Raw genomic sequence first — 16,709 nt, forward strand, 5'->3', positions numbered from 1 at the left:
TATTTTTGTCTCATCAGACCACATGACCTTCTCCCATTCCTCCTCTGGATAATCCAGATGGTAAGTGGCAAACTTCAGACGGGCCTGGACATGTGCTGGCTTGAGCAGGGGGACCTTGTGTGTGCTGCAGGATTTTAATCCATGACGGCATAGTGTGTTACTAATGGTTTTCTTTGAGACTGTGGTCCCAGCTCTCTTCAGGTCATTGACCAGGTCCTGCTGTGTAGTTCTGGGCTGTTCCCTCACCTTCCTCATGATCATTGATGCCCCACGAGGTGAGATCTTGCATGGAGCCCCAGACCAAGGGAGATTGAGCGTCATCTTGAACTTCTTCCATTTTCGAATAATTGTCCTGTAGCCCATCCCAGCCTTGTGCAGGTCTAAAATGTTATCCCTGATGTCCTTAAACAGCTCTCTGGTCTTGGCCATTGTGGAGAGGTTGGAGTCTGTTTGATTGAGTGTGTGGACAGGTGTCTTTTATACAGGTAACAAGTTCAAACAGGTGCAGTTAATACAGGTAATGAGTGGAGAACAGGAGGGCTTCTTAAAGAAAAACAGGTCTGTGAGAGCCGGAATTCTTACTGGTTGGTAGGTGATGCAAATTAATTATAACAAAATCATACAATGTGATTTTCTGGATTTTTGTTTTAGATTCTGTCTCTCATAGTTTAAGTGTACCTATGATAAAAATTACAGACCTCTGCATGCTTTGTAAGTAGGAAAACATGCAAAATCGGCAGTGTATCAAATACTTGTTCTCCCCACTGTATTTGTTGATTTGGAGCTAACGTGTTATCCAATTGGTCACAGTTGTGACACCTAAAACCTGTTGATATACAGCAAGCACACTCATTCAATATACAGCATTATATGTCTGTATAATAGAAACTTCTGAGACTGATGTTCAAGAAAGGTAATAAATGTCAGTAATAAAGGTAAACCTAGTTGACGTCATGGTAATATGATGAATAACCTGTGTCTTGCTCTAACCAGAGGTATAAGTAGTCAGATTCACTGCGGGCCAATCAGTTCCAGGCTAGGATGCCACAAACACATTTTCCTCCTGTCACTGAACATTTCCCATTTGTCACTAAAACATGCCTTGAATGTTATCATACAATGTGCTGCCTCCTCTCCATGCCTCCTCCCATCTCCCGCTCCACTTACACAAAGCTAATTTACTCCTCTCACCAGTGAGGGTTTGATGTCTCATTGAGATGCAAGTTAACAGAATTAGAGAAGGGAGAGAGAACATGTTTTGATTTGAGAAGGGGGGCGATTCATCTTGATTATCGTGTTCTACCTAACAATCTGAATGCAAATCAAAGATAAGAAAAACTTTTATTCAAAACCTTTTACACCAGATGCTTTATACCTCATGTTAATTTAATAGACTGTGATTAAGGCATATATTGTTGGAGTATAAAAAGCATAGCCTAAGTAGTATCACAAATATATATATACAGTACAGGCCAAAAATTTGGACACACCTTCTCATTCAATGCATTTTCTTTATTTTCATGACTATTTACATTGTAGATTCTCACTGAAGGCATCAAAACTATGAATGAACACATATGGATTTATGTACTTAACAAAAAAGTGTGAAATAACTGAAAACATGTCTTATATTTTAGATTCCTCTAAGTATTTTATTACATATAAATATACATTATTATTATTATTATTACCACACAATACTACCCCCCCCCCCCCCATTTAACCCCCAATCATACACGAGTCAGACAGTCATCAACATAACTCCTTACAGTCTGGAGTATAGTAAAAGTATAGGGAGAGAGAGAGAGAGATAGAGAAATGGATATATACAGTATCTCACAAAAAGGAGTACACCCCTCACATTTTTGTCAATATTTGATTATATCTTTTCATGTGACAACACTGAGGAAATTACACTTTGCTACTATGTAAAGTAGTGAGTGTACAGCTTGTATTACAGTATAAATTTACTGTCCCCTTAAAATAACACCACACACAGCCACTAATGTGTAAACCGCTGGCCACAAAAGTGAGTACACTCCTAAGTGAAAATGTCCAAATTAGGCCCAAAGTTTCAATATTTTGTGTAGCCACCATAATTTTCCAGCACTGCCTTAACCCTCTTGGGCATGGAGTTCATTAGAGCTTCACAGGTATCCACTGGAGTCTTCTTCCACTCCTCCTGGACAAAGCTCAGTTTCAGGGGCTGGGGAATCTTCTTATAGCCTAGGCCATCTTTATGTAGAGCAAGAATTCCTAAAACCTAAACCCTATTGAGCATCTGTGGGGTATCCTCAAACAGAAGGTGGAGGAGAGCAAGGTCTCTAACATCCACCAGCTCTGTGATGTTGTCAAACTGGATCTGAAGAGGAAGGAGCCCTGATGACTGGATCAGAAAAGGTAGGCTCCCTGATGACTGGATCAGAAAAGGTAGGCTCCCTGATGACTGGATCAGAAAAGGTAGGAGCCCTGATGACTGGATCAGAAAAGGAAGTAGCCCTGATGACTGGATCAGAAAAGGAAGGCTCCATGATGACTGGATCAGAAAAGGAAGGCTCCCTGATGACTGGATCAGAAAAGGAAGGCTCCATGATGACTGGATCAGAAAAGGTAAGCTCCCTGATGACTGGATCAGAAAAGGTAGGAGCCCTGATGACTGGATCAGAAAAGGAAGGCTCCCTGATGACTGGATCAGAAAAGGAAGGCTCCCTGATGCCTCTTAGTGAACTGCATTGGCTCAGCCTCGATGATTTACACACCGTCCATGTTTCTCCAGGATAATAACAATCTGTCTACTCCTCGGTGAGTCTGAAGAAACAGCGCAGATATTATATTAAGTGGCTCAGGTTTCTTAAATTTATAACTGTTAAGTTTGGAGCTGCTCGTTTTTGGTGTGAAGACAACAGCAGGCTTTCTCTCTACTCTCGCTATGTTCATGACAGCTCTGTCTCCAGAGGAGGCACACCAGGCTGGAGACATCAATATGTGCACACCAAACGGATACATACACAAACACATGCACGCAAACACACGCACATACGCATAACCGCACAGACTGTGTGATAGAGATGGATAATTGCATATACTTTAGTCCTACTTTAACGCAGTGTCTGATCAGTCCTTTAAATACATTTTGAATGGCGATGATTGCATATGAATGAGAGACTATTTAGAAGTACAATCGACAGAGAGGGAGAGAGAGTGAGAAATGGAGTGAGAGCTAATTGCTGTTAAAAGAGGCATCATGCTGCTTTATCCAGAGAGACAGGCACCATTCTCAGTCGCTGTCTATAAGATCAACCCCTGTTGCTTCCATGAGAAGAAATGAAGCCCCATTTATAGCAGTTAGTTAGCCATGTTGCCAGCTTGTTCAAACACAATCACTGTATTTTGGGTTTGATGGCTTTAAGGTGGAATGAACACGGAAAACCGCGGTGTTCCGTGGACTCGAAATTGAAAGTCTCAGCGGAAAACAGCTGTATCACAGTGACACCCACTGATGATGAAATATAGTTGATGCCTGCCTCCGAGTCTGTTTACAGTATGTTTGGCGTTGTTGAGAGTTGTTCACAGTTTTTGCGCAGGTTGCAGCTTGTTTGTGTTGTTCTGGTGGGTGGCCAGCGGTCCAGCCTGAGGGGAAGTATCCAAGATTAGAACAGTCACGGTGGGGAACCACAATCTGGGTCTATTTTAGAGATCTCAGAGGAGAAAAGCGCCAGGGAATGAGACCGGTTGTTCCACACATTCTCTGCCTTTTGAGTAACTTTTGTAACTTTGTCCCAAATACTTCAGATTTCACCAAAGTGTAATATTCTATCACACAAAGCACACGTTTAACATCAGAAAAACCTACTTTTCCATTTAGTGAAAAAGAAAAATAGAAATAAAATGACTATAGAAAAGGTATTGACCGTAACAGTGGTAATTATTTGAATTACCTGCAGTGTTTAAACTTAATTTATTATAACAATGTTTTTAAAAATGTAATAGCAATCATTGAAAGATGTCCTCAATTTAAGTTTACTACAGGTAGCATGAGACAGTATCTGCAGCCCATTCATGTTGCACAGGTAGACTAGCTACTCCAGGGTGGCACATCTATATGTGCTGTCGCAAGAAGGTTTGCCATGTCCCCTAGTATAGCCTCAAGAGCATGGAGGAGATACCAGGAGACGGGCCGTTACATGAGGACAGCTGGACAGGGATGTAGAAGGGCATCAACCCAGCAGCAAGACTGGTATCTGCTCCTTTATACGAGGAGGAACAGGAGGAGCACTGCCAGAGCCCTACAAAATGATCTCCAGCGGGTTTAAGTTAAGATTTATCCTTTGTACGATCTAAATTTACACTGAAATAAAACAGCTATGGTTCCCCTACAGTTTCAATTTGAAAAACTCTGCAGTTCTCAATTTAAAACATTCATTTTTATGTACTGGATTATTCCAGAGCCCGTTTAAAGCATCAACAAACGACCACATTATCTTGCAACGGTGAAAAGCAAATATGATGGATTCCAAGCTACTTTGGCATGGGACATTCATCTCTTGTGGACATACTATTTAAATATTCTGAGCGAAGATCTATCAACAAGCTATGGATGACTGAGATAATGAGCCGTATTAGTTCCACTTCTTGGGTTTATCTTAACTGGTTATTTTGACTAATATGGATTGGCTGAGAGCAGTGCTTAAACTGGGGGTGGGGATTTCACACCTTTATGTGATTAAGCTCTTGTGAACAGACAACGGAAACCTAAACAGTGACATAAATCTGTCAGGAAACAAAGGTGTGAGTAAGATAACAGTTAGTTTCTTTGCTTTTGCAGGTTTCTGCATCTTTAGAATTTTAGAAAGGGGATTTTTGGCCCATAGACTCGCTAGTTATTTTTGAAAGAGAGTGGTTGGAGATCTTTGTTCCGGTTCTGATATTTTAACACATTTGAGCACTTAATCAAGCATCTGACCAATAACGCCACACTTTAGTTCTGGGATAACTCTGATTAAATTCACCAGATGTGATCATCAGATTAATATATTGAAAAGGGGATTTAGTTGAAAGTTTTGTGAGGCTTCAGACTTTGCAAGACTTTTCCAACACACTCCACACACTCCACACACTCCACACACTCCACACACTCCACACACTCCACACACTCCACACACTCCACACACTTTTCCCCCACAGAACACGTTCCCCCCTCCTGGGATTCCATCCCTTCCTGTCCCCCATGTGGTCGCCGGAGTCTTTCTTGGTTCTGTTGGTTATCATCAGGATTTTCTTTTACTCTATACCTGTACGTCATGACAGACAGGGACAGGAGGGAGCCCTGATGGTGCTGAAATATACAGCCTGTCTGTCAGTCAGTCTGTCTGTCTGTCCACCTGTCTATCTGTCAGTCTGTCTGTCTGTCTGTCCACCTGTCTATCTGTCAGTCTGTCTGTCTGTCTGTCCACCTGTCTATCTGTCAGTCTGTCAGTCTGTCTGTCCACCTGTCTATCTGTCAGTCTGTCTGTCTGTCTGTCCACCTGTCTATCTGTCAGTCTGTCAGTCTGTCAGTCTGTCTGTCTGTCTGTCCACCTGACTGTCTGTCAGTATGTCTGTCTGTCCACCTGTCTATCTGTCAGTCTGTCTTTCTGTCTGTCCACCTGTCTATCTGTCCACCTGTCTATCTGTCAGTCTGTCTGTCTGTCTGTCAGCCTGTCTGTCTGTCCTCCTGTCTATCTGTCAGTCTGTCTGTCTGTCTGTCTGTCTGTCAGCCTGTCAGTCTGTCTGTCTGTCCACCTGTCTAACTGTCTGTCTGTCTTCCTGCCTGTCTGTCTGTCGCCTGTCTAACTGTCAGTCTGCCTGTCTGTCTGTCCACCTGTCTGTCTGTCAGTCTGTCGGTCAACCTGTCTGTCTGTCGGCCTGTCTGTCTGTCAGTCTGTCTGTCCACCTGTCTGACTGTCTGTCAGCCTGTCAGTCTTCCTGTCTGTCTGTCAGTCAGTCTGCCTGTCAGCCTGTCCGTCTGTCTGTCAGTCTGTCTGTCTGTCTGTCTGCCCGTCTGTCAGCCTGTCTGTCTTTCTGTCCAGGGTTCCATATGTCCCACAGAGAGGTGCCTCATTTGGATACGTACGCATTGGAAATAACTTGAAAATTGGAATTTGTAGAATAGAATTGACTTGTGTTTGTTGTTAGTGTCAGGATAAGCATAACTTTAAAGTTGAAATATATTCTGTGTGTACCGCCGGACGACCAGGGCCATATTATCGCAACTCAAAATGCTTTTGTTTCTGTATTTTCCTACTGCATACGATTCCTCTGGCATGGTTTAATGTGCTGTCAGGCTGCTGTGGATTGGAGCGCACGCAGTCCCTTTTACACAGCACACTGTCTCAGTTTGATATCTCTCTGTGATGTGTGTGAAGTTTTCTAAGTATGACTCGGGGCCGCTTTTACTCTGCTCTAACTAGGCAATGTGTTTTTCTTGTGTTTGTGTGTATGATGATGTGGGTGTCAATCACGCAGCAGTCAGATCACTTGGTTACCATGCCAACCCATTACTTGAGGCCCCCAGGGTTCCTGTGTGTGTGTGCGCGTGTGTACGTGTGTGTGTGTGTGTGTTGTGCACTCAGAGCCCACCTGCTGACTTAGCATCTGTTTGCATAACAGACCCCCTAATAACAGTAACAGCCCTTCCTGCTGTGGAATATGAACTAGACGGGGTGGTGTGTGTGTGTGCGTGTGCATGTGTGTTTTATCACCAGGGAGTAACCCAGGTGGTTGCCAGTCTCTCATTAGATGAATTGTTTGTTTATCAGTACCCAAACTGACTCAATGGATTCAATGTCTTAGAGAAAGGTCAATATAACCTAAATTCTGATGGAATGACCCTGAGATAATGAATCTGCCAGAAGAATCAGCGGTGTGCCAGTCAGGAGCCTTTTTTTGTCCACAAGAATGGGTAATGAGTATTTTTAAGAAAAAGGAGAACGGATTAAATAAATTCAGAATTCTGCTCAATAGTCTTTTAAAATAATGAATGTAGCTACAGTCAACCCTCAGGAATATTCTGCTACTTTCCCCACTCAGTGGTAAAAACAGCCAGCGAGAAATAGTCTTTATCCCAGCCGAGGTCCCTAAGAGATGACAGGTGAGGAGTGATGAGGCTAAGCGGTAGGAAGAGGGGATAGGGCAGCTTGTGTCTGGATGGGTGCGTGTGTGTGTCTGGGTGGGTGTGTGTAAGTGTGTGTGTGTGTGTGTGTGTGTGTCGTGCTGAGATGTATAGCCATGGTACTGGACGTGGAGGAGCAGGGCATTAGCTTACACAGACAGTAATTGCATCATCAATTACAACGGCTAAACGCTTTTCAACTCACAGCTGATACTGGCACTATTAACCTCCGGCCACCTGATCAAGGTTAGCACTAAATCTCCAGATATGACAGTCACATCACCACCACCACCCCTTTCTCTTTCTCTGTTTCTTTTTCCGTCTCTTTTTCTCTTAGCCGCACAAGCACACTCAGAAGATAGTCACAAAGCACGGAGGTGATCATTCCCAACTCTCCCGGCTTCCAAACAACAACCTATCTATAAACCTCAACTTAGGCCTTTTCCTCCCGTTATCGGCTAAACAGATAGCTATTAAATGGATACATCTTCAGAATCAAATTGAGTTTCTTTCAGTAATGCTCCATCATGGGCCATTTTCTTTAATGTTTTTGGTTTATACATTGTATTTCTTCTGAGGGATTGTTGGAGATGGTACTGTGTGTTCTGCTGGTCTGACTGGGTTTTATTGCCCTTTGGTCGGTGAGCTTGCGTCTGTATCTCTGACTGCCAAATCAATACTGTCTCCAGCCTGGGCAATGTCAATATGTGTCACTGTATGCATGCATGTGGCTGCTTTCATCCATCCAGGAAATAGCAGATAATTCCAAGGATGTTTTGATCAATAAATACAGGCCCACTAAAGAACCCACTCACTACCAGGGTAGTGGTCAATTCAGACTTCTGTAATTGACCACCATTTGCCTCAGGAGGTGAAGATGAAATAGACTTTGCCACACCCCACAGGATGTGCCATTTGAATTTCGGATTGATCATCAGCATGTATAATGAAACTGAAGCCTTTTCAAAGAAATACCCCTCAGCCACAGAGAATAATTTAATCTGGTACCTTTCACTTCCAGATACCAAAGAATGTATCACTGCTCTCTATACAATGCTCAATGACTTTTCAACCTTAGTGGTTAGAATAGGTAATTATATTTCTACCAATCATTTCATTAGTTTGACAGCCTCAGGGACAACTTGTATGCACTATTTTCCCCATACTGGAAGAAATGCTTGAGTACTGAAACATAATTTATATTCACCTAAAAGTTTATTTTCTTAAACATTGATTTTAAGAGATTGTCCAGATGAGATTGGATATTGTAATTCAGCCATGACTTTGTCAAAGCAAAAAAAACAACTGGGTTGTAAATGGATTTTGCAATTTTGTGGAAACAAACTACTGATCCAAACAGAATGATTCTGATTGCTCTCTCTCGAGCCACAGATTTGGCAGACAGGTTTTTGGTGTCTTTGTTATCGCAGTTTGTTATAAACTGTTTCCCTTCTAGCTGTCTAGACTGTGCGAGATTAAAGATTTGGTCTGAAGTGCAGTACTATGGCCAGAAAGACAATAATAAGTTGTAAAACCTTTTGTGATTGTTTTGCTGAGACTGGCTTCAGATGGACTATATACGCTAGACAACAAAGATGGGGAGACTTCTGGATTTCAGTAAGCTAACATTCACAAGTATGGTTAGCTAAAGACAAAATCAAGCCATTACCACATGTGTGTGGGGGTTCTTCAGGCGCTGAGAATAGCTTACAGCTGCTGAAAAATACTCAACTTTCAGTGGTTAATGGTGGCTTAAAATTCAGTAAATTAACAGCGGATGATGATATGATGAAGATCTCCGGCCCTATCTGTCTAACTGACGCTTCTCCCTCCATGAACCACTAACACCCCCTCCACTTCTTCAGTACCTCCTGTCAGAATTGCCATAACACTATGACAGCTTTGGAAAACCATCATGTAGGTCAAGACTTGACAATGCCCAAACCCTACTGTTTTTAAAGTGACTTTATAATTCACTTTGTAATGACATGCACTGTGTAAAATACATTTGACATTGCCATTATGTTAGTGCGTAGCAGCTGTTGCTAGTAATGTAGGAGTACTGTAAGCTAACATGAGTTGTATCCTTTAGCAATGACCATCTCATACTCCTTACGTGTTCTGGATTATCTTGGTTCAAAACCAATTCCAATGAGAAAATATTCATGGGTGTTCATACCCATTATAGATGACACCCAATACTGAATAGAATATATATTTGAATTACACTGAATTCAGTCACATTTCCCTTAATTCGTATTAGAAATGCAAGTCAATTTCAGTTTACTTCTTTCAGAATTGAAGAATTTCAATTTAATTGGCATTCTCTGTTCAGAAGTGAAGAAAACCCTGATCAACACTGCTCAGCCTCCAGTCACTACTCAGCCTCAATGGGATCTCAGAAAGGTGTCGGAGATCTTAAGCAAATCAACAAATCGCACAAAACAACACTGTAACATGTCGCCTAAAGTTTTGGGCACCTGGGGCGGCTTGTCAGCACTTCTTTCAAAATGTCTTAATGCTATTATGTGAAAGCTCTGGAGAAACTTTCTTTCATAATCTGCTGTGCCACCAAACGACTGCCCGACCAGTGTGATGATTGTCAGTTTAATGTGCGTGCACGTTTGTTACCTTCTCACCTCCGGTCCCAGGTGTCCAATATCACAACAACCTTAACACGTTACACGCAACACACTGTGTACTAAACACGCTAATCCATAGAGACAAGAGCTGGAAGAAATATTACAACAAATGCAGTCAAAGTAAGGTGGCTGGTGCTAGACAGTGAGCTTTAATAGGGATGAATTTAACACACAAACACTCAGATATCTAAATGGGGACATCAAAATGTATCCCCACTGAAAGGAGCATATCTTTACTAACCCTACATTAATGTCTAAACATTGCCTTTTTTCAAAATGGGAACAGGGAAAATGTACCAACATATGGATTTTTCATCATTTAACCTCAGTTACATTTACATATTAAAACATGTTCTCTCTCACACACACACACACACACACATTTATATATATATATATATATATATATATATATATATATATATATATATATATATATATATATATATACACAGTCACTGACATGGATATATAATGCTATGTTAATATTGCTATTCATGTTATCCATACTCTTTTGACCATTTCCCATAGGACATGACAGAAAATGTCACTAAATGTCAACTATTCAGATTTAATAACAACATGCTTGTATGAACAACATTAAACCAATGTAAATAAATTAGGCCACAATGCAGTTTGCCAAACACAGAAACAATTCCACATGAATGACTTGCAATTCTATAAGAGACACTGAGCTACAAAGAGACACGCACACACAGAGTGACAAAGACAGAGAGAGAGAGAGAGAGAGAGAGAAAGAGAGAAAAGAAAGAGAGTAAACGAGTGTTCAGAGCCTCCAGGCCCAACTGTTAAACCAAGAATCAATGTTACTCCACTTAGAAGTAAATTGAAACTATTTTTCCTTGGAATCCTCGGCATGTTAATTTCCGCTGCAGGGTCGCGGAGAGGACACTTTAGTGATGATGAAAGACAGTTTCCCATCTTCTGAGCTTGGTCACACCCTCACACGCCATTATCCCTTCTTTGTTAAAACTGCTGCTTCGTCAGTCTCTCTCCTTGGTACCCTCTGTCCTCCCCTTATCCTGTCTCTGACCACCTACCCATAGAGGAGACATGCCCACACACAACATCCTAAATTGGGTCCCAGCTTTTACAGGATTTATTCTTCAAATCCCATATCTCCAGTATTGTAATCTACCAGATGAAGGTTTGTTAAAGCACCTCTGAGTCTGTCAGGAGAAATGGCTCGGAGTCTCTATCTTTCACGCCACGCCGTCGGAGTCTGTATCCCCGTGCTGTAACTTCTATTGATTGCGAATTAGTTAAAGTCAGAACGCTTTACTCTGTCAACGAATAATCATGCGCTGCATGGTAAACTTTGCCACGGGCAAGGCTGCTCTGAATGCAAAGGACTTTTTCATGATGGACCCAGACACACACATGCACACGCACAGACCAGTCCACACGCGCTCAAACAATTACCGATTACAGTGGGGAGAACAAGTGTTTTATACACTGCCGATTTGGCAGGTTTTCTTACTTACAAAGCATGCAGAGGTCTGTCATTTTTATCATAACTACACTTCAAATGTGAGAGACGGAATCTAAAGCAAAAATCCAGAAAATCACATTGTATGATTTTGTTATAATTAATTTGCATTTTATTACATGACATAAGTATCCAACCAGTAAGAATTCCGGCTCTCACAGACCTGTTTTTCTTTAAGAAGCCCTCCTGTTCTCCACTCATTACCTGTATTAACTGCACCTGTTAGAACTTGTTACCTGTATAAAAGACACACACACAATCAAACAGACTCCAACCTCTCCACAATGGCCAAGACCAGAGAGCTGTGTAAGGACATCAGGGATAAAATTGTAGACCTGGAAAGGCTGGGAAGGGTTACAGGACAATAGGCAAGCAGCTTGGTGAGAAGGCAACAACTGTTGGCACAATTATTAGAAAATGGAAGAAGTTCAAGATGACGGTCAATCTTCCTCGGTCTGGGGCTCCATGCAAGATCTCACCTCATGGGGCATCAATGATCATGAGGAAGGTGAGGGATCAGCCCAGAACTACACGGCAGGACCTGGTCAATGACCTGAAGAGAGCTGGGACCACAGTCTCAAAGAAAACCATTAGTAACACACTACGCCGTCATGGATTAAAATCCTGCAGCGCGCGCAAGGTCCCCCTGCTCAAGCCAGCACATGTCCAGGCCCGTCTGAAGTTTGGCTATGACCATCTGGATGATCCAGAGGAGGAATGGAAGAAGGTCATGTGGTCTGATGAGACAAAAATAGAGCTTTTTGGTCTAAACTCCACTCGCCGTTTTTAGAGGAAGAAGAAGGATGAGTACAACTCCAAGAACACCATCCCAACCGTGAAGCATGGAGGTGGAAACCTCATTCTTTGGGAATGCTTTTCTGCAAAAGGGACAGGATGACTGCACCGTATTGAGGGGAGGATGGATGGGGCCATGTATTGCGAGATCTTGGCCAACAACCTCCTTCCCTCAGTAAGAGCATTGAAGATGGGTCGTGGCTGGGTCTTACAGGATGACAACGACCCGAAACACACAACCAGGGCAACTAAGGAGTGGCTCTGTAAGAAGCATCTCAAGGTCCTGGAGTGGCCTAGCCAGTCTCCAGACCTGAACCCAATAGAAAATCTTTGGAGGGAGCTGAAGGTCCGTTTTGCCCAGCGATAGCCCCGAAACCTGAAGGATCTGGAGAAGGACTGTATGGAGGAGTAGGCCAAAATCCCTGCTGCAGTGTGTGCAAACCAGGTCAAGAACTATAGGAAACGTATGATCTCTGTAATTTCAAACAAAGGTTTCTGTACCAAATATTAAGTTCTGCTTTTCTGATGTATCAAATACTTGTGATATTTGATACAATGTGATTTTCTGGATTGTGCTTTGTAAGTGGATTTTGCTTCTACATGCTTTGTAAGTGGGATAACCTGCAAAATCGTCAGTGTATCAAATACTTGTTCTCCCCACTGTTAGAAAAGGTCATTATGTAGCTTTCAGTGTATTTGGAGCCACACTGGTTGGTGATATAAAGAGAGTGTGTGAGTCATCCTCCTATCTTGTGTTTCAGGTGCAGCGTTGTCAAGGTTATGTGTGTGTGTGTGGTCTTTTGTATCTTCAAGGTTGTGTGGCTGTTTGGGTGTGTGTGCAGGGGGGGGGGGGATTCGTCTGCAGTAATTATAACGTGCTTAAATTAATCTAACCTACATAACAGTTTTTTTGCAGTGGCTCCTTTTGATGTTCAAATAACACTACCAGGGCAACCCTCATATGTTTTCACTGAATCAGGAGTGAGTGACCACAGGATGGATATTGTAAGAAAAAAAAAAGAAAAAAGGATTTCAAGTCCAAGTCATATACGCAAATGAAAAGTTCCTACGTGAAATTCCAAAGATCGTGATTTGTCCAAACTACATGCTGCCCGTTCTCCGTTTGTTACATCTGTAAGCCTACATGAGAGGTGACATATGACCCTGCAGGCCTTCCATTTGTGTCTGTGTAATATCATGTTATTAATAACATCCCGCTGATGCTTTGTGAACGTGTGTTGGCTAGAAAGGGTGCAGCGTGGAGACGTTTCAGCACCTGCTCCCAGGTGAGCCTGGGGACCTACAGTGCTGATGGTTTTCTATTCTACCTGGTGGTTACTCACATTCACCTGGTGTCCCAGGTCTAAATCAGCCCCTGAGTAGATGGCTAGAATGAAAACCAGCAATACTCTGAGTCCCAGAGGCCTGGAGCCAGTGATTTATGGCGTGTAATAAATATCGCCATACATCAACACTGTGTGTGTAAGTGTGGTGTGCCAGATAATAATTGTAAACCTTTATTTCTCTGCACTTCCAATTCACAGCGTTATAAATCAGTAACAGTTTTAACATAACTTACATTTCAAGGTTATAAAAAGTGTTTTCTTGTTTGTTTGAGGATATTACCGTTACGTGAGGTTGGAATTGTCAACCATTGGGTTTTGAAGTGGGATGGAACATTTGGTCTGGATGACAGTTTGATCTGATTATATTAGACCAAAGTCAAGTGGTTAGAGGTGTTTGTCCAATAGAGTCTCTGCCTCGACTTTCTGAGAGGACTTTCTGCACCACCAAGAGATAATTCACGCCACCTGTACTGTGGGGATGAATGAATTAATGAATGACTGTTTTATTTTCATGTCAGATTGCTAGTTGGTGACCCATCCCAAACGAGATTAGCTGAGACATTACATATTACAATAATGCAAATAATGAGATCTCACACTGAGTCCCCCTGTGTTTGCTTCTTCACAGTACTCACTGCATACAAATATGTACAATATAAATAATAATATATGCCAATCAGCAGAAAAACCTACAGTTACGCATGCATGCTTTCTACACATGGGTGGTGCCAGGGATTAAATCCACTGCCCTGGTGCTACAACTGCCACGTTCCACCAAACTGAACACAGGGCCAACATTTGAAAATATATTTAATGCCCACAATAATAGACAGATGTAGATTTATAATTTTGGATTGTACCTTCATCGCTGGGAGCATTTTATACGAGTATCTTTTAAATAACAGAAACATATAGGATAGTTCTTGGGATCAAACCCCCCACCCACTAACCTGGTGGCATAAACACCCCATACCTACAGAGAAATATATATAACATTCTAAATATTATTATCCAGGAAACAAACAACATAGCAAATACAATAATAGAAAAATATGTATTTAAAGTAAATGGCACCTGTAACAGGGCAATTTAACAATTTTTTTGTACCTGATAATGTCACTCAGAAGGAAAAGAATAGAAACCATGAGGGTTTCAGCCTTCCATGACCAGAGTTTGTGCATTTTGCTAGTCTGTTGGTCAATGTCTTGAATGACATTGCGATTATAACGTGATATTGGACACGTCTTTCTTTCCAATTCCAGGCTTTGTGTAAAAAGTCTGTGAATTGTATAATACTATTGATGCAGAACAATCATAATTTATCCTTGTTGATCTGCCACAAAATGCCAGGATTGAACTAGTGAGCCTTCTGGAATAGAGACAAGCATTTACTGTACTAAAAGAAGATACAGGGGATAAAGTGAATTACACTCTACCTCTTTGAGATCAAAGTAATTGCGATCTATTTCATTTCACCACTTCACCAGTTTAAAACGCAACGAACACTGAGATTTCCTGCTTTCAGATAGATTGCACATTTCACTCACACATGAACTCCTTATCCATGAAAATGCTAAATGTGTGTATATGATTAATCTTTTTCACCCTTTTCATTTCATGCTGATCGTTTTCTTTAACCACAATGTCCAGGGTAAGCAGATATGAAATGTGTTGACATAACTAAACACTGCAGACTGGATACACAATATCCTGCATGCTGATCAATAAAAATGTCTGTTTTGCTGCTCAGTATTGCTCGCTTACAGACAGTAATTTATGAGGGAATTATTACATCCCTAACATTTCTAGTATGAAGGCTCTAATGTTGTAAAACCTGCCAAACCCTCTGAATTAAATGATGATTCGGTTTAAGAACAGTGACCATTCATCTTGAGTGAGAGTTATCTAGACCACCCCACAAGCCAGTCTGGGGTCAGTATGTAAATCTCCAATGTCTTTACTAACGCCCACAAGATCAGCCTACGCATTTCAAGAAGGCTGAAGTAAATACAATTTAATACAATTATATATTAGGCTTTCAGTGCTTCCTGATTAACAGTGTTTAGAGAAAGAGTGCAGCAGTGGGTTCAGGACCACAGACAACATCTTCACTGCTGTGTGCCCATTTGCTCTTACAACTTTATCTGTGGTGAAATTGCTAGCAAGAGCGATGTGACTGAACAATATGTAATGTGTCAACCTACCTCTGTCAGATTAACTGATTCGCAGTAAAACACAAACATATTCCCGTCGGAGTAACCAATTTACAGTAATACGCTGACACACTCCTGTCAGACTAGCTGATTTACAGTAATAACGCTGACACACTCCAGTCAGACTAGCTGATTTACAGTAATACGCTGACGCACTCCTGTCAGACTAGCAGATTTACAGTAACCAGTCAGGTGAATGGGTAAGTGTCTCCAAACTTTTGGATGGTACTGGATGTTAACGTGGTAAAGATTTTTTTTTATTTCTTAATGCTCGTGATCCATATGATCCACCATTATGAAGGTTATCAAAAAGCATCAGGAAACCAAACAACTCCACTCATTAGAATTTAGTTATTCCACCAGTTGATAAGAACATTGCAAGGCGATCCATAGATGGAGCGATGCTATCATTAGCAAATAGCTTGGACGTAAACTAAATAAAGGTCTAATGAAAATAGTAAACATATTCATGTTATCTCTCTCATTGTGTGAATAAGATTAGGAGGAGCACGGCTCTGTTATTAACTTTAAATTAACTAAAGAATATAGTGGAACACATCTGAGCTACAGTCTAAATGATGATGTGTCTTAATACAGGAGTCACTGATGCTCATCCACCTCAGCATAACTCACATGCTCCATATAAACTACGCCACAGGGCATTGGGGCACACAGCTCACCTTGGCCCTTCTCGTTCTCCCCCTCCAATCCTGTCTTCTTTATCAGAAGAGAGGAGCTACGAGCGGGAAGGGTGGGAAGAGTTGTGTGCACTAATTAAATACATCTTTAAAATGCAGATCCTTCATGTCCTTTAAGTTAGGGGTGGATCGGACTTGTTGGTCCGGCACGCCCCACAGATGCTCAGTCGGATTGAGACCTGGGGAATTCGGAGGCCAGGGCAACACCTTGAACTCTTCATCACGTTCCTCAAACCATTCCCGAATGGTTGTGCGCAGGATGGCAGGGCACATTATCCTGCTGAAAGAGGTCACTGCCTTCAGGGAATACCACTGCCGAGAAGGGGTGTACCTGGTCTGCAAAGATGTTTAGGTA

The sequence above is a fragment of the Esox lucius genome, chromosome 16, assembly GCF_011004845.1.
Source record: "Esox lucius isolate fEsoLuc1 chromosome 16, fEsoLuc1.pri, whole genome shotgun sequence".
In the NCBI taxonomy this organism is placed as follows: Eukaryota; Metazoa; Chordata; class Actinopteri; order Esociformes; family Esocidae; genus Esox; species Esox lucius.